At 54.7% G+C, this 25,614-nt stretch overlaps 2 protein-coding genes across 3 annotated transcripts in view; one reads left to right on the top strand and one right to left on the bottom strand.

Annotated features, from left to right (window-relative positions):
- Positions 1-25,614, bottom strand: part of XPO6 (exportin 6) — a 453,699-nt gene that overhangs the window by 157,522 nt on the left and 270,563 nt on the right. The window lies entirely within an intron of this gene.
- The window catches only part of SBK1 (SH3 domain binding kinase 1), a 78,888-nt gene that overhangs the window by 1,919 nt on the left and 51,355 nt on the right, over positions 1-25,614 (top strand). The window lies entirely within an intron of this gene.

Raw genomic sequence — 25,614 nt, 5'->3', positions numbered from 1 at the left:
GGTCCCAGCAGTCTCACATGGAACCTTTACAGGGGTGACTGTGCCTGCTTGTTGATTAGACCCAACCTAGTGTTCCCCCAGCCTCACCCTTCCTCCACACTGAAGCCTATAGTCACTTGCCACCATCTTTAGGATGTGCCTTTTCCCTGGGGGCAACTCCTGCAAAGCAGTGCCTACTGGGCTGTGCCACACAGCTCTGCTCCTATGCGCTGCAGCCTGGCTTCAGCACTGCCCCCTCTGCCAGCGATGCAGATGGCATTGTCTGCTCAGCCCTTATGCCGCTCTCCAGCTCGCCATGGCTGTCCTGGAAGGTCCTTGCCTCAGACAGGGCCGGGAGGTTACTGAGGGAATGACTAGGTCTATGGTGCTGGCTTGCTGACATAGCAGAAGTCAGGATGTGTTTCCCAGGGTACTGTGGATGCATGTTATCTGCCAGGCTAAGTGTATTCCAGACAGCTTCAGCCTTGGCTTCTCCAGGTGTGGTGGTTGCTCACTGTGGATTTACCTGGTGGCAGGTGCAGCTTGGTAGGAGATGGGTGAAATGCAGCCTCCTCCAGGCTGGGATGCAGCAGCAGCTGTTTCACAGAGCATAGCCAGCTAGGATAAGAAGTGAAGAGACCATGGCTTTTAGGGAGGCAGAGTGTAATCAGTCCCAGTTAGATCTGGGCCAGGTTAACCCTCTCTTCCCTTGTGAAAAGCACTGCGGGACCCTTAACCACTGCATGTGACTGAGGCTGGAGTTTCCCATCTTACCCACAGAACCCCATAGGTACTGGACCAGAATCCGCAACCCTTCTGATGCCCCTAGACTTTCCTCTGAGGTCTCCTATCTAAGGGCTGAGCAGGCCTTGACCTCCATAGCAGGGGAGTGGGGCGGAGCGCCCAACTCAAGGTGGCGAAGATAAAGCACCAAGCAGCAGAATGGAAACAAAGCTGGATTATGGGTAGCAATTAGCATCCTGCCTCTGCAGGGGGTTGGTGTCAGGACCTCTGTTCCATGCCTGCACGCGCTGTGGTCCAGCAGGCCCCACTCTGTGTGCAAGGGGTCCCTCTGTGTGCTAGGGAGTCGGGATCCTTCAGCACACACAGCTGGACCTGAGAGTATAACTGGCCCATGTTAATACTGCCATGGGAAATTCCTCAGCCCAGGAAAGAGTGCCCCCTACAGGCAGGGCCCCAGGAATCATGCCAGACTGGAGGAGCAGGGTAGGGCAGCCCAGGGAGAGAGCTGCTCCTGGCCAGACAGTGCTCAGGGGACAGAGGGAAGCAGGGCTAGCTGACACTGTACTGCTCTGTGGATGGGAGGAGGAATAAGGTCCTGCCAGATCCATTGCCTACTCGTGTTGTTAGGGCTTACAGATGACCTGCCCATCAGGCCTTGTGCTGTGGGGCCCAATCAGCGGGCGACAGAGATGCTGGACACAGAGGTGTTATCCTGCGGGTGCCACTGCATGTTCACAGATGGCCTCTAATTACTGAGGCACCAATTTTCAGTGCCTATGCAAGATCCCTGGTTTTCAGAGGTGCTGAGTGCCCACAGTGCACATTGACTTCAGTGTGGGACCTGGAAGCTCAGGCCCTGGCCCCAGCCCCCCAGGCCCTGGGCACCCAGCATGCACAAGGCTGAGCCATCAGAAAGACTGCACAGCCCCTGATGGAGCCAGCACCCCCCGACACCCTCCCCGGCACAGGTACATAGCAAAGCTACAGCAAATGGAGTAACCCCTCTCCCTGGGCAGCTCCAGGCCCCACCCAGCTTTGCCACAGGATGCATGCTGGGCCCACTGCTCAGGATCTGGAGTGGGCTGGGCACAGCTTTGGGGGGTGGGTCTGGAGTGAATTAGCTGTAGATTGTATCCCCTCTGCTCCTCCCCCTCACCCCCTGCTCCCCCCGGGACAGAGACTGCACTGCTGGATGATGGCTGCTGTTCATTGTCATTGTCAGATTCCAGCAGTACCCAGGGGGCTCCAGCTGAGATCAGGGCCGCGCTGTGTTTGGTGCTGCGACAGAGTCCCTGCTCTGCCCTTACAATCTCAACAGACAAGCCAAATGGAGGGGGCAGAAAAGAGGGGCTGTTTTTCCCATTTCACGCTGGGGACCTGTGGCCCTGAGAGACTTGGGCTGTGCTTCTCTCCAGCCAACGGAATGCCATTAACCTCCCCAGAGCTTCTCCCAATCTACGACAGTGTGACTGAGTCCTAAGTGTCGTGGCCAAGGTCAGGCAGGAAGTCTGGCCCCTGATCCCCCAAGTCCCATTCCCCACTCCTGAGCTGCATCCCCTCCAAAGCACTACCCCGGATCCTTCCCCTCCCTAGGGTTACCTTCCTCTCCCCTGCCAAGGGTCACTGCCCACAGCTTTCCCTTTCCATCTCCAGTTGCTTTGCCACCCCATGGGGCATAGTCGGATCCCCTGCCCACATTGCAATCAGAGGAGTTACTCTGCGTTGATTCCTGTGGCAATGAGATCAGAATTGGGCCCCGTTTGTGTTAAGGAGGTGATAAATGGGGAGTGCAGGGGTGGAAGGTAAGCGCACACCTGGCTTTCTGGCCAGAACCTGGTTCTGCTCTCTTTGATACTGCTGTTAACCCAGAACGAGTGAGGCTGCTCCAGACAGACCCGGGGTAGGTGTGTGGTGAACTCCCATGGCTTGCTGGCCTTGCAGAGAGCTAGTCACAGGCTAGGGGGTGGGGGTAGGGCTCCCTGTGAGCAGGCGCTGGGCTTGGGGGCATCCCTTTCCCGGAGCCTCTGGCTCTCCCCTCCCTTGTACTTTCCACTCTGCTGCTTTGGGAATTGTTTTCCCCCACCCAACTGGCAACCAAGCCACGTGCCCCAGCTCCCCAGCCCCCAAATTAGTGAACCAGATGGCGGGGATGCAAGGTGCAAACGCAGGCATATGCCTTCCCCAAGCTGCTCCTCTCAGGCAGCAGGACTCACTGGCTGCCAGGAGCTGAGCAGAACCAGGTGTATGTGGGGTGGGGGCATCCTTCCCTCCCCCCACCATGGGAGCTGGCCTACAGCCTGCCATTTCCCTTTAACTCCCTGGCCCCAGCATACCTGCTGCTCCCCACAACAGTCTGCGGAGGGGACAGTCACTGAACCAAGGGCTCACTTCTACCTGGGGTGGGGGAGGGGAGACATGTTCAGCTCCAGTCTTTCTGAGTCCTTCAAGTGACATTGGCCCCTCTCCAGTCTGCATGGGGTGGGGGGGTTGCATCCCTTTATTTTCATCACTTTGCTGCTCCTTTTCCTCAGACTCTTGGCTGTCATTCCCCCCAACACCCCTTCCCCCGCCCGACTAAGAAGGAGACTTTGTGCCCATAATGTTGGGGAGCTATTGGCACTGGCAGGCATCAGCACTTTCCCTCACCCACACTCCGCTCTGCCAGGGCCCCTCAATCCTGACCCACAGCCCCTGGCTACTCCAGGCCTGCCCTCCCCACCCTCCAGTCTCCCAGTGCTCCTCACTCCTGAGCTGCAGCCCCCTGCCTATCAACCCAGCACCTTTCACCACCATGACAAGCCCTGGGCCTGGGAGATCTGAGTCTGGGAGAGCATCACTGCATGCCAGTTATACATCTTGTGCTGGTCACTTGGTTCTGGTGCTGGGGCTCAATGGAGCTAAGCTGAGGGCGGCCAGCTCCCTGCCAGCCCATGCAGGAAAGGGCACAGCAGTGACAGGGCTGAGTCTGGGCTGTTTGCTTGTTTCTGATGAGGCGCCAGGAGAAATGCTGAGCTCTGCGATGCAGGCAAGTGGAAGGGTCACGCGCTGTCTGCTGCAGTCTGGGGTCCAGCGTCCTTGCTCCAGCAGGCAACTGCAGCCATCTTCATGCTGCTCGCCCTGGCGCATCCGCTGGGCACCAAGAGCTGATGGAGAGTTTCTGAAAGCTCCCCAAGGGCACCACTGTCAAAGGATCTATTGGGCTCTTTAGACAGCAGGGGATGCAAAGAAATGTCTGCCCTTCTCCAGCAGCTCCATGCTGAGATGCTCAGCCCTGTCTGGAGATTCACACTCAGCGCCGGCTACAACCAGCTGGTTGCAACATTGGAAAAGGGTCAGCTAGGCAGAATAATGGTGCTTGGTCCCACTTCCCCCTAATTTTGATGGAGCATCGCTGCAGGCAGATCTAGGCAGTCCAGCAGGGTCCCTTGGCAGGGGGCACGAGTGTGGCTCAGTTACACAGAGGGGTGTGTGTATGTGTGGAGGGGGGGACAGAGCTGTGCAAAAACAGACATGGCCAGGCTGGGAAATCTTTCCATCCCCACTACCAGCACAGGGAGGATTTGTGGGGCACACAGGGGCATGTGGAGTGGCCCTGCCTCTGGGTTAGGACAGATTCTTCCCCTCCTCTGGCCTGGCTACTCAGAGCAGGCCAAGGCTCCAGGCTTGGAGCCCAGTGTTGCAGCCCATGAGGCATGCACAGAGGAATCGGGCCATGGGAGGGGCCTAGTGAGGCGTCTGTCCCTAGCAGGCAGCGAGGAACCACCGGCTGAGCTGAGCTGGGCTTAGCTATTTTCAGTCCTATCTCAGAGTCTCAGCAGCCAGCGCTTCTCACCACCTCATCTGCCACAACGCCACACTCAGCAGAACAGGCGCCGCTTTCCTCAAGGTCACGAGGCCTAAAATTAGACTTGCCAGCTGCTCATTGGTACATGAGCCTGCCTGCCTGCAGCCCCATCCCCTCTGCTCCGATCATGCGAGCCGGGTGTGTGCTTGGGGGGAGGGATGTACAGGCCTCTGTGCCCACCAGGGTTCTGGTGGCAAAGGAAGGAGGTGTGTCTACTTGCACACCATGCCTGCTCCGTGTGTGCCAGGGCCAGCAGACCGCAAGGCTCCCTGGGGTTGGGTTAGGGTGACCAGACGTTAAGGGGAAAATATCGGGACTGTCACAGGGAGGGCATTTTTTTTTTTTTACACTCACCCGTCCGGGAATTCGGCAGCAATTTGGTGGAGAGCCCTTCAGTCGCGGACGGTCTTTGGCGGTATTTCAACTGCAGATGCTTCTGTTTTTGGCAGCAAGATTTATTACCTGCTGCTGAAATACCACCAAAGACCGTTCGCAACTGAAGGACTCTCCGCCAAATTGCCGCTGAAGATCAGGAAACAAAATATCAGGACAAATGGCGCCCCAACCGTACTCTGGTCGGGACGCAGGACAAAATCCTCAAAATCAGGACAGATGTCTGGTCACCCTAGGTTGGGTGGTGGAGCCAAGCTGTGGAGGAGGCTTTCATTCTTGGGGAGGTATATGTGAAATTAATCACAATCAGGGGACTTTTGAAAATCCCCATGGCTGCCCCTTCCACCAAGGAGTCCTGAGAGCATCTCTCAGCCTTTCATCAATCCTCCTCCCATGCATGTGTTCAGTGTAGCTAGGCAAGATCCTGGCCCCCCCCACTAAGGCTCCTGTATGAAAAGATCTAGAATGCCCTCCAGAGAATTCCTACAGGACAGAGAAAATATAGGCAACCCTATGTCATCTATCAATCCATCCATCCCCACTGCTCATCTGATCGAGTAGGTGGAAGGGCAGGGCCAGGGTGTGTTGGGGACTGGTTGGAGAAGGCAGCTGCCATTCTCTAGCGCAGCCTCCAGGCTGCTCTAACTTGCATCCAGCCAACAGAGCAGCCCTGAATTAGGAAGGCATAAAGGTGACACACAGCCCTCCCCTGTTCCACACCTGCTGTGATGTACAACACAGGATCTGGTACTTGCACCCCAGAGGCACAGATGGGGGAATGGGACCTGCCTGAGCTCACATAGCAGGTCAGGGGCTGAGCCAGGAATAGAACCCAGGCATCCTGTCTCCCAGATACTATCACAATGAGTGCAGTATAAGAACCTGCACAGAACAGTCCCCTGCAGTATCCACCAGACCAAGCTGTTAGGGCTAGGGTTGCCCAGGGCCTCTTGCCCTTGCATGCCCACTATCCTTTAGCACTCCATGCTCTCTCAGCACACAATAATCCTGCCTAGACACTGAGAGCTTAGTGGCTTCTTTGTGGTAAAGGGCACAGGTGCCAGCTCGCCCAATAGTGGTGGGCCCATCACACCTTAAGCAGGAAGCCCCTATCCTGTTCTCTGTATCCCAGCATCCCGCTCACTCAACTTGCCAAGTGATCCAGTATACCAGCCCTCCCCGCTCAGCCAACAGCTGCCTTCCCAAACAGCCCCCATCTTCCTCTGCGCACCCCTTGGTTTCACTGCAAGGACAGCCTTGTGCCCATCCCATATAATCCTTTGAGCCTGCAGCCCAGGGTATTTCCCCAAGATTGGCAGAGCTATAAGTGGCTCACTGCACATTCCTTGTACCTAGCATCCTCCCTAGGCCCCTGGGAGAGTGGCAAGTCCTCTCAGGGAAGTTACAGCTTCTTTGAAGCATGTGAAGATGGAAGAGGCTGGGAGAACAGAGCAGCTGAACATGGAGTCAGCAAGCCTGGGCTGGCTGCCTCCCCAGAATGTAATGACTCATTATTCCAGGTTGGCACCGGGACCACCTCCCATACCTGGCAGTGCTTTAAATTTCAACAGGCAGATGGAAGGGAACAGGGCCGGCTCTCGCTATTTCGCTGCCCCGAGCACGGCGGCACGCCGCGGGGGGCGCTCTGCCGCTCTCCGGTCCCACGGCTCCGATGGACCTCCCGCAGGCATCCCTGTGGAGGGTCCGCTGGTCCCGTGGCTCCGGTGGACCTCCCGCAGACGTGCCTGCAGATGCTCCACTGGAGCCACGGGACCAGCGGACCCTCCGCAGGCATGCCTGTGGGAGGTCCACCGGGGCCGCCTGCTGCCCTCCCGGCAATCGGCAGAGCACCCCCCCGCCACGGCATGCCGCCCCAAGCACGCGCTTGGCATGCTGGGGCCTGGAGCCGGCCCTGGAAGGGAAGCAGGGAGCAGCCAAGCCGGACAGCATTCGAACAGTGCAGGCTGAATGGGAAAGCGGGGCAGCCAGTCCCAGGCTGGCAGACCAGCCTCCCCCAGGTCACATCCAGACAGGACCTGACTTTCCTCTGAGGGTCTCCATGTGCTTTCGGCACTTACTCTTTTAGCCTTCTGCAAGCAGGGCCGCCCGGGGAGGGGGCGCAAGTGGGGCAATTTGCCCCAGGCCCCAGCCCCGCAGGGGCCCTGCGAGCCCTGCCCAGCGGCGGTCCAGGTCTTCAGCTGGCATTTCGGTGGCAGGGGGGCCCTTCAGTGCTGCTGAAGACATGGAGCGACTGAAGGGTCCCCCCACCACCGAAATGCCACCAAAGATCTGGACCGCCACCCGGTGAGTACAAACGCCACAGCTTCCCCGCTTTGCTCCAGGCCCCCTGAATCCTCTGGGCGACCCTGTCTGCAAGGAGAGTTGATATCGTTATCCCCAGAGTACAGATGGGGAAACTGAGGCACCGAGCAGAGGCGTGACCTGGCAAATGTCGTCCAGCAGAGCCAAGAATTCAGAGTTCCCTGCTCTACTCAGTACACCATGCCCAGTGAAGGGCCCAGTTCCAAACTGCAGTACAGCTGCACTCAATGTGGCTTAGGAACGGTAGGGTCCTTCCTTTGTGACTCTGGATTCTGGGGCTACATGGAGATCAGTCCGGTTCCTGGCATTAGTCAGAGCAGCCTCACAGGATCATACCCCTTGCTGCTACCCCAGCTCTAGGCCACCTGGAGATTCCCCAGTGGCTGGTTAAGCTTGGGTTTCAGGTGTCCCTGCACTAGGGTGACCAGATGTCCTGATAAAATTGGGACTGTCCCGATATTTAACTCTTTGTCCCATGTCCTGACCGATGTACGACCAGGACACCATTTGTCTCGATATTGTAGGGTTGCTTGTCAGGCGTCCGGTTGTTGCAGGGCTGGCAGGCTCCTTTCTCAGCTTGGCGCAGCTCCCCAGAAGTGTTGACAGCTCTCTCTGGGTCCTATGCACAGGGACAGCCAGGGGGCTCTGCGTGCTGCCCCTGCCATGAGCACCCGCTCCGCAGTTCCCATTGGCAAGGAACTGTGGCCAATGGGAGCTGCAGGGGCGGTGCCCACCTGGCTGCACCTCCACCTAGGACCCAGAGGGAGCTGTCACCACTTCTAGGGAGCCACCTGAGTTAAGCCTCACCCGGAGCCCCATCTCCCACTCCCCAAACCCTAGCCCTGAGCCCCCTCTAACACCCAAACTCCCTTCCGGAGTCAGCACCCCAAACTCCCTGCTGCATCCAACCCCTTATCCCACCCCTGAGACCCGCCCCCCCCTTTTTCAGAAGGGGCCAGAGCCGGGGCCATGCACCCCCAACCGACCCACAACTTGTGGTGGGCAGCTTGCAGTGGGACTGCAGCTGGGGGCTGCAGCCAGGGCCATGTGCCTCTGATTTAGCTGCAGTTTGTGGTGGGGGCCAGAGTCTGGGCTGTGCACCCCTAACCCACAGCTTCCTAGGACTGTGCACCCTCCCGACCTCAGTGGAGGCTGTGAGCCTGTGGCTGCCCCACCCCCTCATGTGTCCTGATATTTTATTCTTGCAGTCTGGTCACCCGAGTCATTACAGACAGCGCCAGTGTGTGTTGAGCGATGCCCTGCTCTGCGTGCCAGCCCCACCCCTGCTCTTCCTGGGTACTGTTTGCTGTTGGGCTCGCTCCTTTGTGTGTCTTCCTCCTAAGCATTAACACTGATGGGAGGAGCCTGTGAACAGAGCTCTTGTGGGGGTCTGTATCCATGCCCTTCTCTCCTAGTCCCCACCTGCAGTCCAGACTCTCTGGGAAGCAGCGTTATTGACTGGGTGTTGTTTACTCCCCAGCTCGCTCCGTCCCCAGTGCTATTAAGGATGCTCAGAGCCCCTGCTATCAATAGGCATCTTGGAGCAGCCCAGCTCTGCGGTCGGCCCCATTAGCTCTGTTTGCTTTTGACAGCATGGTAATTATGAGTCTCTTCCTCGCCCCCTTCCCCCACTGCATTATTTACAGCTGTCGTGGTGCCGTTGGGCTGGGTGCGTGAGCTCGCCCAGCATCGCCTCATCTCCTGGGAGATTTCTGCCTTATTTGCAAAAACAACAACAGAACCTTGGCGCTTTGACTGTACCTTATGTACAGCCGGCCTCATGTTCCACCCGTGTGTCATTCGCCAGACCCGGGCTTCGATCTGCTGCAGTCTTTCCCCCCCGTCCGCAACCCTGCCAAGACCCCACTGCAGGACTCAGCCCAGCTCAGGAAGCTGGGGGATTCGTTCCTTTAGTGTAAATCCTATTTTTTGGCGCCTTGATCGTTGTGAGTCACTGCCCAGGAATAAACACCCAGGTGGCTGTTTGCGTAGGACAGGGGACGGCATCACTCTAGAAGGAGGAAGGTGCTTCCTAAGCAAGGGCTGATTATAGAGACATGTGGATGTCAGCACCCTTGTGTGATCTGGGGCTGAGCATTGTGGTTCAGGCCTGCCTCTGATCCTTGCTGTACCTAGAGTTGCCAATCCTCCAGGATTGGCCTGGAGTCTCCTGGAATTGGCAGAGATCTCCCGGTGACTATTGAAAGCAAGCTGGGAGATTTTTATAGGATATTTTAAGAAAATGACATTACGTCATGTTGGAAAAAAGTCTCTCGGAATAGCTTCCTTCAGAGTTAGCAATTCTAGCTGCATCCTGGGCCAGGCCTGGGCCAGACACTCGTACCTGGATGGCTGCTGCCCCTTGGACTCAGATTACATGGTAAACTGACCAGCTTGGATGCTGTGAGCCTGGGGAGGAGAGGACAGCCCGCTTCCATGGAGCTGTGATAGCTAATATGGCCTGTGCTCCGAAGGGCTTAGGAGCCCAGGATCTTCCCTATAGGGAGGGGGTGGCCTGAATTATTATTCTCAGCGAATGTCGCCTGTTGGCTCCTATCTTTCGTTTCTCTTTTCCCATGCTCTCTCACTCAGAGGCACCAACTCCATGGGTGCTCTGGGGCTGGAGCACCCATGGAAAAAAAAAAGTGAATGTTCAGCACCCAGCATCAGCCAGCTCCTCTACAGTACCTCCCTTCCACTAGCAGCCCCACCCATCAATTCCTGCCCCTCAGTGCTTCCCTTCCACTGGCAGCCCCACCCATCAATTCCTCCCCCTGCCACCCACTGTCATCAGCTATTCAGTGTCATGCAGGAGGCGCTGGGAGGGAGGAGCAGGGATGGAAAAGTGGAGTGGGGGCAGGGCCTGGGGCAGAGCAGGGAAGGGGGAGAGAAGTCAAGCACCCTGCAGGATTTGAGTAAGTCAGCACCTATGCTGTCACTCCTAGTGCCTTTCTAGAGGCCTCATGCGGTTCATTTCCCCTATGTGTTTAATTCCAGTAAAACACAGGCGACGGGCAGATCTTCAGCCTCGCAGCCTCAAATTAGTCATAGCATAGGCCGCCTCAACACGAACTGCCACTCTGCCATGCCTTGAGCCTTCCATTTCCACGGCCAGTCGCTGTTGTTGCCCTTCCTTGTGGGGACTGCTAGCAAGGGGGCTAACAGTGCAACCTCTGACCTGGACATGGGTCCTCCGAGCCCTAGTGTAAAGCCACCACCAAGGCCAGGATCAGCTGTTGGCTGTAAATGGACTTCAGCTGCTACTGGCCTGGGCCAGAGACTAGTTGTCCTTACACTCCCTCTTATTCAACCCCCCTTTAGCCCATTACCATTCTGGCCCCATCACTGGGGACTTGACCGTGTTTAATGGAGCTGAAGTGGATCCGCTTTTGGCTCCTTCCCTGCGCTCGTCCCCCAGCGGCATCTATGCTGCCATCCCAGCTCTGCAGCCGTGCTGCAGCCTTTAGTTAAGTCCTTTCCACAGGGCGGCTGGAGAGATTAAGTTTGAAGAGGACCCAGGCTGCCACTGTGATGCCTGGTGAAATGGAGGGCAACAAGGCTCCAGTCCAGGGATTATCTGGTGCGTTGGGTTGCTCCCGACAGCATATTCCCCGGGGCTTTGTCCTGCACAGGATGTGTCCTACACACTGATGGTTCTGCGGTTTAACGGATCTCACTGGCAGGTGAAGGTGCTGCTGCAGTCGCATCCATAGAATCCCTGTTGGGATCAGGCCAAGATCCCCACAGGAACAGCCCAGGCCCTGAAGATATTTCTCTCCTCTTCTTGCTCTTCGCAGCATCGCTCTCATGTGAGATAATCCCCTATCTGGGGGTTACAGGTGTCTAGGCTGGCCCAAGGCGGAGATTAGCTCCACACAAGCCACTGCCGCCTGTCATGCCTGCATGTTCAATGAGACGCAAGCGCACATGCCTTGTCCTGCCACCATCGCAGGTGGGCTTGGCTGTCTACCCAGCAGGCATGGGAGGTTGCATTTCCAGTCCTAGCAGAAGGTTTAGGGAAGGGCATCACCCTCTGTTTAGTCCTGGCTCCTCCCTGTAAAGGGATGGTGATCATGTTTCCAAGGCCAGCTGTAAGGAAGCCCTCAGGGAATGGGGATGGATGGCCTTGCAGCTAAGGGTGCAAGAAGTCACTGAGTGACCAACCCTCTCTATGCAGTGGGGCTATTCCTATGGCCTGACCATGGGTGATCCAGCAGCTGACACAATAGGCTACAAATCAGGAAGAGCAGGTTCTAGGCCTCATTCTGCCACTGAGTGGCCTTGGGCCTATCACTTCATGCTCTGTGCTTCGGTTTGCTCACTGGTGGAAGGGGGATTGATTATGCTCCTCTGCCAATAAGTGCTATGTGGGTGTTGTTCATTAGTGCGTCTGTCTCTTTAAGTAGCCAAGGCCAAGCCAGGCTCTGACTGAGCCCCATATGCAGCAAGCAGAATAGAAGCCCAAGACATCATTACACATGATTAGAATTTGTAGATGGCCTACTGTTTGCTCAGTGCTGTCCAGGACACAGACACACAAGCTCTCTGCCCTGAACACAGCTGAACACACCAAGCCCTGGGCATGCAGCGGTTACAGACCAATGGATTTTGTTTTGACTAGAATAGATGTTGCAGAAGCAGGATGAAAGGTGGCACTAGGCATGCTGAGTTAGGGAGGCCCACAGCCAGGAATGGGACAGGATGGGGGCTGGTGAGCCATGCAGTGTAGTAAGCAACTCGTTCCAGGCCAGACCCCAGCTGTGTGGGGGTAATTACTGTGAGAACCATAAGATCTGTCTGTGTCCTGCAGCACCAGTAACAAATGCTCATCAGTCACTCCAGATAAGTCCTGTCTCTTCTCCCCCACCAGGGGGCACTGATGGAGCTAAGGAAATGAGCTGGGGAGAGGGAACAAAGGGGATTGGAGACACAGGCTGTGGCAGAGTCCTGGGGTGAGAGGCTTGAAGGGAGGGGAAGACACTAGTAAAGAAATGTAGCCCAAGCAGCAGCAGCTGGATCTGGCAGAAAGCAGAGGCACTCCCTCCACTCTGGGCCCTGCAGCTGGGAAGGTGCAAGTGCCTGGCTATTTCTGGGCTGTGAAGTGATGCTTGCCACCTCTGTTGAAATAAAACAGCACTTGTTAATGGGGCTTGAAACTAAGTTAAGCAGCTGTTTTCTCAGATCCTGTAACAGAGCCTCCAGGACCAGGTGACTCACCATCTGCAGTGCCTGCTCACAGCTCCACTCACAGTCCAAGAATAGCTGGGGATTCCTGTTAAGCGCTAAAAGAGTTAACAGGGCTACCACCATGAGGCCTCAGGGTGAGCACCCCATTGGGATGAACAGGAGCAGCTCAGCACTCTCGCAGAGCTATTGTTTCAGGCTGCCTGCAGACTCAGGTCTAGTCTCCAATGACAAGTTACGACAGCATAGCTACATCAGCCAGGGGTGTGGACCCTCCCCCCCATGTCAGCCTGACCCCCAGCTTAGGCACAGCTATGGCAAGGGAAGAATGCTTCTGTTGAATTAGCTATTGTTGCTCAGGGAGGTTCCTACCCCACAGGATAGCCCTTCTGTCAGTGCAGGCTCCATCTACACTCCAGTGCTATGCAGGAAGAGCCTCCCTAGTGTAGCCACAGCCTCAGACAGGCAGAGCTGCAGGAGGCCGGCAATGGGACACCACCTTCACACCCACCCCATGGTGACCCTGAAGTTGCATTTTCCCAAACTCCCTCAGTGACTTATTCAGACCCAAGTACTTCAAGCAGAGATCCCCTTTTGTGGGGCTCTGATTTATGAACTCCTAGACAGAGTCTAAGCACCTCTTTTTCAGACCCTCAGGTCCCAGCCCCTCCAGAGTCCACATCAGGGTTCAGTTCAGCTTCCTCTCCCACATTCAGTAGCTCCTCAGGGCTGTATGCTGTGTACTGAACAGGCAAGTCCCAGTGACTGGGGTAGTCTGTCTCTCAAGGAGCACCCTCCCTTAGTTAAGCTACAGCAGCTTTTTATCAAGCCTGGGTGCTCATTAGTCAATTAGCTGCCAAGCAGACACCTAGGCAGTCAATTACTATAGGCTGGCCAAGATGGGCTTGTTCTCTCTCGTCACCCCATGGCAGAGTCACATTTGGAACCAGCCAGTCCTGGCCCAGTCTGACCCAAAAGCCTCTGTCACATGAAGTGGGGGAGCCTTCCATGTGCAGAGCTCTGACCGCAGGACTGGGTCACAGTGGGTCATTCCGGTGCCACAAACTGCAACCCCATATGTCCATGAACCCCCTTCCTTCCCCGCCTGCCCACCTCCTGTAGGACAGCCCATCACAGAGGGTTAAGCTCCTTGATCCAAGGCTGAACTGGCAGATGGAGGGTTGTGGGCACACAGATCTCACCCCTCCTTCAGAGCTCTGGGGAGCCCGTGGACATCTGATCAGGGGTAAGGCCCCACCCTTTGCCCTGGGAACCCCTCCATGACTTCTCTGGAACTGGGATGAACTAGGACCCATGCATATGCCTGTGAGGAATCACCAGAGCCTTTAACCTGAGCTGGGAGGCAGGAATGCTGAGATCCTCCCCAGCCCAGGTGAGTGGGGCCTGGATAGTCTCCGGCTAGTGCTTTCCCCTGCATGCAGCAAAGCCTGCTATGGGAGGTGCTGCAGTCCCTGACCCAGGGGCATTGCAGAGCCGGAGATGGGCAGGGCTGGAGCCGCCCGGAGCACAGGCAGAGCTCTGGGCATGGTATCCAGGGAGGATGAAGCTTTCCTGTCACCTGTCTGTACTAGGCCTGGCTTTCCTGAGCTGTCGCTCAGTGACCCAAGAGCCAAACTTTCCATAACTGCCCAATCTGTACAGCAAAGAACACACCGGCTTTTGGCTCCAAGCACCAGGAGCGCTGGCTGAGCAGGCTGCGAACACAAGGCCACATTGCTGCACAGCAGGATGCAGGATGCACACTAGAGGGCGCTTCAACCTCAAATTCCCACAATAGGAGAAGTTGTGTGGAGGAGCTGAGCACATGTTGCTTTACTGCAGGCATCTCTCTGCCCCAGCTCACCAGGAAGGGCCAGCTCATACCATGTCCTGGCAGAGGGTGATTAAGGCAAAAGCTCCTCCTGCCAGACCAGGGTGTTCTCCATTTCCAGAGCAACCCTGGCTCTGTGTTGGTATCTGGTGCTTCTTGCCTCTGGTGTTAGGAGCTGTCCTGGGGCAGGGGAGCGGCCTGTGCATGGCAGGGGCAGGGCAGTTTGAATGTCCCACATTTTGCACATGCACCATTCCGGCAGATACATCTGCTCTCTAAATGGTGATTGGCCTCTCCAGCTCTCTCCAAGCTCTTCAGAGAGCACTGACCTCTAGGCTGGAGGTGCATGGCACATACAGACAAATGCCTCCCTGGAGGCCCAGCAATCCCCCGCCTGGCAAGCTCTCCAGGCACTGTGTTCTCTCCCAGACGAGCTGGGGGCTGTAATGGTCAGTGTTATGGCCTGTGGAATTGTAACACATCTAACCCGTTTTATCCTTTGGCTGCTGGGGGTTCTCTTCCTTTGGACCAGATTCTGCCAACAAGATGCAGAGCATTTGACTCCAGGGGTAGTGTAATAGAAATCAATGGGGCTCGCTGTGGAGTAAGATGCCACTCGAGAGGTGTAAGCATGTCGGATCTGGCCCTTCATTCATTCTCTAATCCTGTTCTGGAACTAGCCTGTCCATGAGATTCTGTTCAGTTGTAAAGTGACCTGGCATCTGAAGAGTTAACACAAGGGCATTTGGGAACTAGAGGGAGCTCTAGCAATGGTAAGTAGCAGGCACAAACACTGGACAAAGGGGCTAGTTTAACCCTTTAAATTCCCAGCAAATGGACCCTCTCCACCCCCGAATAAGTGGTTGAGCTCAGCAGTTATTTTCATGCCTAATGAAGAGGTTTAAACCTGAAAAAAGTGACTGGCAGCTGCATGTTGCAGTTCTGTTGGAGTCTGGGGGCTCCACAGACACATTTTCAGGAGGTCTGGATTCTCTCTCCCTGTGCCCCCTAGACTAAAGGCCCTGACCCCTCCCAGCCCACACAGCTTTAGAGCAGCCAGGGCTCTGAGGGCAGACTGGACTGGCTGGCCGTGCAGAGCACCTGGGGCTAGGTCAGGGCTGAGATATGCGTAGCTGGTAACAGGACAATTCCGAGTGAGTGGCTGAACTGGAGCTTTCTGGAGATTATTTGGAACTGAAGGTCATGTCACATGTCACTGTGTGGTAAAGATTTGGATCTGATCTGCTACCTCAGGATCATGCTGCTAATGTGGCTGGACCAGGGTCCAGCTAGCCCATAGTCTGCCTCAGCAAAAAAAGGCCAATGTCCATTTAAGCCAGTGATTCTTCAGAGGAAGGCATAACCCTCCCCCCGCACTCCATAACTATACAGTATACCATAGGCAGGGCCGGTGCAACCATTTAGGTGACCGCCTGCTAGGATTTAGGGGGCAGCATTTTCTTTGGCAGCGACCATGGTGGCCAGATCTTCGGCCACCCTGGTCACCGCCGACTTTTAGGTGGAGGGAGCTGGGGCAGGGGAGCGCGGGGAGGGCTGCCTGCAGCAAGTAAGGGGAGGGGCACACAGGAGAATTCCCTGCCCCAGCTCACCCCTGCGCCGCCACCTCCTTGAGCATGCCATGGCTGCTTCACATCTGCTGCCTCCCAGGCTTGCGGCGCCTAAGCTGATTGGCGCCGCAAGCCTGGGAGGCGGGAGAAGTGAAGCAGCGATGGATTGCTCGGGGTGCTCGTGCTCGTGCGCGGAGCAGGGGTGAGCTGGGGCGGGGGAGTGCCTCAGGGCAGAGAGTGGGGGGTGAGGAACTGCCTCGGGGGGGCGCCTCAGGGCAAAGGGGGGGAGCTGCTGCAGGTGGGGGCGCCTCAGGGTGGAGGCTTGGGGACCAGGGAGGGCGCAAGGTGGAAGTTTCGCCTAGGGCGTGAAACATCCTTGCACCAGCCCTCACCATGGGGATGGGGGTCTTCCTGACTTCAGTCAGGGATCAACCTATGCCCTGAGGCATGGGGATGAATTTACATTAACCCTCAGCACTGGCATGGCACCATTCATCTGTAACCATCACAGCACTTTGCAAAGGTGAGAATCCCTATTGTATTGAAGGGAAAACTGAGCCACAGAGTGGACATGTGACTTTCCCAAGGTCACATAGGGAAGCTGTGGCAGAGCCAGGCACAGAACCCAGATCTGTGACTCTCCAGCCACCTTGCCCTATGTCCCATGCACTGAGCCACCCTGCCTTACATCATAACTACCCATCAAGCCCGCTCAGACTGTTCTCCCTTGAAACATGCAGGTTAGTGCATCGTTGCACTAAAATACCAACCATTTCCCTTTAGCCCTTGGAGATGGGCTGCCTCTTCATGTGATGGGGAGGGTCGGTACTGAGGCGGGGAGGGGGAGGGGCACCCTCGTAGAGATGAGGGGAGTTGGTGGAATTCTGCAAAGGGCCCACTGTCTGTTTGGGGTTGGATCACTGAAGTGTTTTGCAGGCTTTTCTCAGCTCCCCTGCCCCCCGTCTGGGGAACAGTGAGCTCAGGTGTGGGTCTGGGCTGCAGCATGACCAGGCTGTGCTCCCGTCTGCTGTCCCCCACAGTTTCTACAAACTCCGCTCTGCACCCATCTACCAGTGGGGTTGAGCTGTCATTTGTAAGCCGCTCCCGTGCTGCGGACTCATTACCTGCTGCTGCTTTCTGTGAGCAGGAGGCAGAGAACCAGGGTGAGTAATGGCTGGAATAGCAAAGCAAACCAGCTCAGTGCTGTCCTGGTCAGGGGGCTGCTCTCAGCCCACACGCAGTCACATTCCAGGAGATGCTGGGGTGGATGGTTTGAGACTCCAGCACCAAGACAGGTCAGACTGGTTTCTATCAAAGGGGCATAAACAGCTGCCAGATGAGATTTAAAGTTAGCGCATACAAGGCTCCACTGGTCCCCCAGGGAACATGGCCTCCTGCTGGAGGTCAGTGGCACTGTCCATGGGACACCACCCTGCTCTGGAGAGCGAGTGACTCAGGATTTGCATCCTGGCTCGGCAGTGCTGAGGCTAGGGATAAGGAGGGCAGGGAGGCAGGTGATAATGAGTCAGCCTTAGCGGGGCCACGCCAGGAGACATGGTGATTCAGAGATTCCAAGGCCAGAAGGGTCAGTCTAGTCTGAGCCCTGGAGAACACAGGCCAGAAAACATCTCCAACACGTGCCTTAGAAGTGCTGAGGAGAGGAGGCGGCTAGATCTGACGTGAGCAGGGCCAGAAGGGGGCAGCTGGCTCTGATGCCCCAGGACACAGGATGTGGAGCAAGCGAAAGCCCTCATCATCTGAGTGGGTGGAGCATGTTGGGCTGGCATCCAGTCTCTCTTCTACTCGGTTAGGCTGTGCGGGCTGGGCAGGGGCTGGTTGCAAACACTGTATTTCAGAAACTGTTTGCTTAGCTTCCCTGCTCCATCCCTCCTCTGATATTGTTATTATTATCATCATCGTTATTAGTATTAATACCAATAAACAGGACTCACCTATGCTCACCAGGGCTATTTCTTGCTGCTTTCTGCAGCACTCCGCCACTCCTGATCTTCCTGCATAGAGAGGAAGACATAAGAGACATCCCTTGTAAGGGGTTGTTGGCTGCCTTAGTGCAGGGGGACTGTTCAACTGGAGCTGGGCAGCCTGCAGCTCCTGGTGAGCATCCCTCGCCCAGTGCAGCAGATCAGGGGCCACCACTGGCGGAAAAGGGAACAACCACATCCAAGCCCAGACCCCATCCCAGCAGCACCCTCGCAGGGGGAGTGCCTGGTGCTCAGAGCAGGGGCCTGCCTCCTAACTTCCATTCCTGGGGCTGCCGAGGATGCCCTGGGTGAGGGCAAGTCGCCTGGAGCCTGGTTTGCAGTGGGGAAAGCCCCTGCAGCTCCTGTGAACTCTGACAGATTTAGGGTGCTCAGCACCCATGAAAACCACGCCCATTTCCCCTCTCGATTCCCATGTCAGCAAAATGGGGGAAAGACACTCGCATCCTAGGGAGGTTGGGAGGTTACTGCAGGTTTGAGATCCTCAAAGAGGAGGTAGCAGAGAAAGAAAGGTCGGTGAGCGGTGGGGACTGTTACAAAAGGCTAGGTGTGATGGCTGCCACCTCTGCTGGCACCAGGCACCTCCAGAGCTGAACGCACTAGTCTCTACTGCTTGCCCTGAAGCGCTGGGACCTGTGATATACTCACAAGCTCTACGGATCCAGCAGAGAGTGGGATGCATGACAAACACTGGCCAGCGGTTTCTATGGGTAACGTGTAATCCCATGCTTGCTCAGAGTGGTGCTCTGACCCCCTCTCGTGATGGAGAGGGCCTCTAGAGCAGGGGTGGGCAAATTATGGCCTTGTGGGCAAACTATGGCCCACCAGCCATTTTAATCCCACCCTCGAGCTCCAGCTGGGGAAAAGGATCAGGGGCCACTCCACACAGATCCCGGAAGCAGTTGCATAGCCCCACTTCAGCTCCTATGTGAAGGGGCAGCTAAGGGGCTCCGCTCTGCACACTGCCCCAGCCCCAAGTGCCACCCCTGAAGCTCCCATTGGCCAGAAACCACAGCCAATGGGAGCTGCAGGGGCAGTGCCTGTGGATGGGGCAGCATGCAGAGCCACTTGGCCACGCCTCTGCATAGGAGCTGGAGAAGGGACATGTTGCTGCTTCCAGGAGCTGCTTGAGGTAAGCACTGCCTGGAGCCTGCACTCTTGAGCCATCCCCCACCCTCCAAAGCCCTCAACCCCAGCCCAGAGCACCCTCCTACACTCCAAACTCCTCATCCCCACACCCTGAACTCCTCATTTCTGGCCCCACCCTGGAGCCCCTACCCCCAACCATAGCCTTCACCCCTTCCTGGCTTGCACCCCAACCCTACTTTTGTGAGCATTCATGGCCCACCATAGAATTTCTATTCCCAGATGTGGCCCTTGGGCCAAAAAGTTCCCCTACCCCTGCCCTAGAGAATGATGAGCCTGCTATAGCCTTTGCTAACAGACATGTTTTTTATAGCTCATATGTTTAGCTCCAGGGGTCCCACGTTTGATCCCTGCTGCTGACGTCCATGTTTGGGTCAGCGTTACACATAGTTCTGATGTCTGGGCTGAGTTACATGTAGGGGAAATTCCCACTGAAAATTTCCAACAGGTTCCAGTTGGCCAGCTAAGTTTTGGGATAGAGCAATGGATCTATGGGGCTACTGGGGTTCCTGGTTCCGCTAACAGAGATCCGCCGAAGGACCTTAATGGCACCTACTGGACTTTCCCTTGGGGTCGTCTCTCTCCCATGTGTTTCCCCTCTAATCAGTTTTAGTTTGTACAGCCTCTGCCAGCTCCCTTCCCAGCCCCACTCCTGGTCTGTGCCCATCCCCATCCATTTAAGGGGTAGCTATTCCTCAGCCGGGGGTACTGTAATATACCTGGCAGTTTTTAAATTCATTACTAGAACAATGGATAGATTTATTCCAAGAGTAACATGCCTTCTATATTCCTTGGTACAGATTCACTCCGAGGTCATCTGTCTATCTCATTCCATGTCCCTGGGGTACTGTCTGTGTTATTTCCAAGGCTGAGGTCACTACAACAGGTGCCAACTGACCAGCAAGCCACCTTTAGGTTCTGTCCATACCATGTCTTGAACCTTGATCAAAGTTTCAAACACCTGTTTGCTAGTGTGCTCCCTAACTATCAACGCCTAGGACCACTATTGCTACCACAGTGTGGGCAGGAAGTTTCGTTAATAACTCTCCTGGCTGAAACTGCTGAGAGACTGCACTAGAGTCTGGGTTTTATAAAATGGTTTAGATGCAGCCTCAAACTTCATTAGGTGGAAATGTGCTTGAAACAATACTGGCTTCATGACCAGGCCCCTTTCATCTCTTGGATCTTAATTAGTTAATGTTGTAAAGTGCTTTGAAGATGGAGCGCTCTATGCAAATGTTAAGTGCTGTTATTATTATTATTATTCAATCTATGCATGACCCACATGCCTGCTCCATAGCAAAGTATGTTGAGCAGGATGACAGCCCCAGCTGCTGCATGAGAGCTGCTCAGGGGAGAAATTGCTAAGCTGGTCAGGGCTGAGCTCCGGTTTAATTGCTCTAAATGAACTGCTTGGCTCTGCAACCAAGAATTAGCCACTTCCTGGAAAGACTCTGGTGCCCGAGAGAGGCAGCCTGCAAGGCCTTTGTCTGTGAAGAGTGAGGAGGGGAATGTGTCACTCAGCATGGGGGTTAGCCAGCCGCAGTGACACCAGGAGGGCTGGAGATGCAGGTGCAGAGGATTCACTGTCTTAGATCAAACCATTAGTCTGGTAGATGCAGGATCACTGGGCAGCTGGCTAGGTGCATGCTTGGCTTTGTTCACCATCCTCTGTGCAGGGGAAAGATGCTTTCCTGACCTCTGTGGAGAGGAGTTTTTGGCTATAATTACTCTGATCTTATCCTTGTTGTGACCAATATCACATGAACCAAGATCAAAGCCTCTTAGTACTCCATGCTGTTCACGCCTAGTAAAGATCACTGCAGGCCATGGGGAGCTCGCAGGCTAAGTAGAGATAAGGCACAGAGAATTACAACTTGCCCGAGGTCACACAAGAAGCCTGGGCAGAGCAGGAAATGAAATCTGGATTTCCTGAGGGCCATTCTAGTACCTTCACCTCAAGGCTAGCTCCTTTTCCAGCATGCTTGTATACACAGCTACTCAGACCTGAATTAGAAACAGCTAAACACTTCTTGATCTAGAAACAGCTAAACATTTGGTGAAACAATCATAGCCACCCCTTGAAACACACCAGAGGAGGAGGCTTATGGCGGCACAGAATGGGGGAACAATAATACAGATGTGGCTAAAAAAATAAAAAAGTGGGCCTCTTCCCTCCGACCTAGGAGTGTCTGGCATATCTCTGTGCTGGGTCTAAAATGATTTGATCTTTCAATTTGCTCTCCAGAACTTTATTGTTTTCCTTCCAAGTAGCAGACAGGCTGATCTTCATTCAAATCAGTGGCTGGGAGGGGACCTGAGAGGTTGATTATCAGCAGAACATCTATTGTCTTGTGATTAAGAGCAGGTCCTCAAGGAAACCATTTTGAAGCACTTGGAGGAGAGGAAGGTGATCAGGAACAGTCAACATGGACTCACCAAGGGCAAGTCATGCTTGACCAACCTGATTGCCTTCTATGATGAGATAACTGGCTCTGTGGATATGGGGAAAGCAGTGAACGTGATATATCTTGACTTTAGCAAAGCTTTTGATACGGTCTCTCACAGTATTCTTGCAAGCAAGTTAAAATAGTATGGATTGGAAGAATGGACTATAAGGTGGATAGAAAGCTGGCTAGATTGTCGGGCTCAGTGGGTAGTGATCAATGGCTCCATGTCTAGTTGCCAGCTGGTATCAAAGGGAGTGCCCCAGGGGTCGGTCTTGGGGCTGGTTTTGTTCAACATCTTTATTAATGATCTGGATGATGGGATAAATTGCACCTTCAGCAAGTTTGAGGATAAAACTAAGCTAGGGGGAGAGGTAGATATTCTGGAGGGTAGGGATAGGGTCTAGAGTGACCTAGACAAATTGGAGGATTGGGCCAAAAGAAATCTGATGAGGTTCAGCAAGGACAAGTGCAGACTCCTGCACTTAGGAAGGAAGAATCTCATGTACCGCTACAGGCTGGGGGCCGACTGGCTAAGCAGCAGTTCTGCAGAAAAGGACCTGGGGATTACCATGGACAAGAAGCTGGATATGAGTCAGCAGTGTGCCCTTGTTGCCAAGAAGGCTAATGGCATATTGGGCTGTATTAGTAGGAGCATTGCAAGCAGATCGAGGGAAGTGATTATTTCCCTCTATTCGGCACTGGGTGAGGCCACATCTGGAGTATTGTGTCCAGTTTTGGGCTTTCCACTACAGAAAGGATGTGGACAAATTGGAGAGAGTCCAGTGGAGGGCAACGAAAATTATAAGGGGGCTGGGGCACATGACTTATGAGGCGAGGCTGAGGGAACTGGGCTTGTTTAGTCCGCAGAAGAGTGAAGGGGGATTTAATAGCAGCCTTCAACTACCTGAAGGGGGGTTCCAAAGAGGATGGAGCTTGGCTATTCTCAGTGGTGGCAGATGACAGAACAAGGAGCAACGGTCTCAAGCTGCAGTGGGGGTGGTCTAGGTTGGATATTAGGAAACACTTTTCAATAGGAGGGTGGTGAAGCACTGGAATGGGTTACCCAGGGAGGTGGTGGAATCTCCATCCTTAGAGGTTTTTAAGGTCTGGCTTGACAAAGCCCCGACTGGGATGATTTAGCTGGTGTTGGTCCTGCCTTGAGCAAGGGATTGGACTAGATGACCTCCTGAGGTCTCTTCCAACCCTAATCTTCTATGGTTATAGGATTCTATGGAAGATAGTTTAGTATGTGTGTGGGGTCTTTTTGCTTCAAATTGCTTTAGTAGCTCCCTCAGGCAGGATCTGAGCATGGAGAGCATAAGGGAGGCTAGTGTGGTTTTACAAGCCTTTATCTTGTGTATATTTAAGTGCAGAGAATGTCTTCCATGCCCAGCTGCCTTGCAATTTTGCCTGTCTCTACAGAGGAACAGAAACAAGCATTTGATCTGCAGGGCGAAGCAAGTGTATGCATTTTTCTCTGCTTCCATTTAAGGTGCCTAGTCATTTGCCTGCTGTATGATTCCGCTCTTCAAGCATGGGTGGCACATGAACTGCCTGTTTGGGGAGGCTAGTCCCCAGCCCTGCCCCTTCTGCCCAAGGCCCCTTCCCCTGCCCCTTCCACCTCCCTCTCCTGCCACAGTCCTGAGCCCCACCCCCCCTGTGGCCGCCAGCTCTCCCTGCCCCAGCCCCAGGTGGCCTCAGCACTGGCCCTCACCCCACAAGTCCTGGGCCACAGGCCACCCAGCCCTAGCCCCAGTCCACTTCGGGGAAGAGGAGCAGCCTGCCTGGGCTGGGGCCATGGAGGAAGTGGCTGGAAGCAGGAGGGGACCTCGGGGTGGAGCGTGAGTGGGGGCCACGGGTGGCAGTTTTGCGAGGTTCAGCCTCCCCTGGCCTGCGATACCCTTCGCCTATGGAGTCAGGCCACGGAAATCAGTGGTGTCAGGATTTGGAGTCAAGACACAAATTAGATGTGTTTTATCCTATGTATGAATTCCATTGGTATCCAAGCTAGGCACAGACTCTGCAGCAATGGGGGGTAATCTTGGCTTGCTTGGAATCAGTTTCCAGTGGTTGGAACCAGCTTCCAGTGGTGTGGGCAGAAATTTGGGTCAGAGTCCCAATCCCTATGTCCCCCTAAGATCCCAGTGCTACAACCGTTGGGCCTAGAGTCACTCATAGTCAAAACCAGCTGCTCTTAGCCCAGGTGTGGCAGCCTGTCTATGTGTGATCCCGGTGGGAGGGATGATGGTGGGGTTGTGGCATTGCTCACACTTACTTTGACAGGGGTGGTCCTGAGGCTGAGGAAGAGGCATGGGCGTGAGATATGGGTTCTGTCCCTGGCTCTGCCACAGACTCCCTGTGTGACTATGGGCAAGATGTATAATATCTCTGCCATCTGTGACATTTCCGTTGTCCATGTCAATTGTGAGCTCCTCAGGGCTGGGGCGATCTCTGGCTAAGTGTTTATATAGCATCTAGCACAACAGGGCCCTTGATCAGATGCGACTGCCATAGAAATAATAATAACAGATGCCCATCAGTGTGGCTTGGAGCAGGGGACTGCACAGTGGGATGGAGTGAAGGGGATTGACTGAACCAGAGAAACCATGAGGCTCCTGACTTCTCAGCTACATGGGGGCCAAACGATTGCAGCTCTTAGTTCACATGGTCCTGGGCTAGAAGCCTCATCCCAGCACAAGCGCTGCACTGGTATGCCCAAGTGCTGAAAACGCCGAATCATCCAAGAAATGGTTGGTTGACAGCGCCTCTTTTGCCTAGTGCAGACAGGCCCTTGGTGTCATATAGCAGCACTTGGCAATAAATTAAAGAGAAGTGTCAGATCTTGATTTAGCCTCTTGGTTTAAAGTCACTCATAAAAAACCTAACTGCTCTGTGCACTAAACGAGATTTAGATTAGAGCTGAGGGAGAGAGCTCCTGCAAGCTTTGGGTGCAGGAGGGAGGTCCCAGCATGGAAAAGCACATGCCCCCAGGGTGGAGTTAGGGGGAGAAACTCCCTCATCCTCTTCTCCAGCACGGTCCTCCTCCTCCCCTAGTCAGGCTGCTTCCCTTAATTCAGGAATGTCTATGGACATCGCAGGCCTTGCAACAGTGCGTGGAACAGTGAACGTTTTGGCTAGGAAATGGCTGAAGGGCCAGACAATGAGAATGACAAAGGAACCCTGATTTGCACAATACATGCGCTGGGAGCTATCCGTTTCATTATTTGGATAACAGGCGGAGGTCACAAAAAATGTTCTCAAAGCCTGAACATGTCAGCGGATTTTAACACCAGTGATGTTCCCAACACTCCTGTGGCGAAGTGCATTATTCATTATCAGCCATCCTCTTGCTTAAACCATTTCAATCATCCAACTGGGGAGGGAAACAACACTATGCGCATTAGGGGCTGTCATCAACTCACCGTCCTGCAGCATCCCCCATGACATGGTGTTTCAGCAATTCTGCCTTGCTCTCGTCTCCAGGACTTCAGTGGTGAGCTTGTCCTCCATCAGGTCACACTGTGGTTCCATCCCATTATCTGTGTCCTAAAATAATGGCAATCAGCACAACATCTTCAAACCCTCCAGGGAACCTCGTCAGTTCCAAGCTTCTTCCAGGACACTGGCTAGCAGGTCCCTCGCAAATCCCCCAGACCAGACGAAATACAAAGTAAGCAACTTTGACCCATCTCAGACTTGAGCCTTTCATCCATCTCATGTTCCTCCCAGTTCTCGACTCTTCTACTGAATGCTAACCCACAAGGCTCCCTCCCTGGAACCTCACTCCTTGTTCAAGGCCCATCACAGCAGCTAACACTACTCCTGTACATTTCCCCACAGTTGTTCCTCCAGCTGGCTTCAGTCAGGTCCTTCCCATGGAGAAGGCAATCCAGGCCATCTCACTCCTGGGTCTCCACCACCCCACCACTCTCAGCTCCTTCCTTTTAACTCCACCCTGAGCTTGACACACCCTTCAGGTATAACAAGGTGCAGCTAATAAAGCTCTCAGGCCTTCTCAGGTGATGTGGGGTTTGTATACCCCCCTAAGAGAGACCAACCACAGAATGTGAATAATGAATAGAAAATAGTTGGAATGAAGCATTTGTGGACAACACATGGCATGAAAATGATTGGTCCAAATTTTTCAGCTAAT

Source organism: Gopherus flavomarginatus, chromosome 9, assembly GCF_025201925.1.
Source record: "Gopherus flavomarginatus isolate rGopFla2 chromosome 9, rGopFla2.mat.asm, whole genome shotgun sequence".
NCBI lineage: Eukaryota > Metazoa > Chordata > Testudines > Testudinidae > Gopherus > Gopherus flavomarginatus.
Note: the sequence above shows the minus strand (reverse complement) of the source record. Positions and strands in the feature narration are given on the sequence as shown.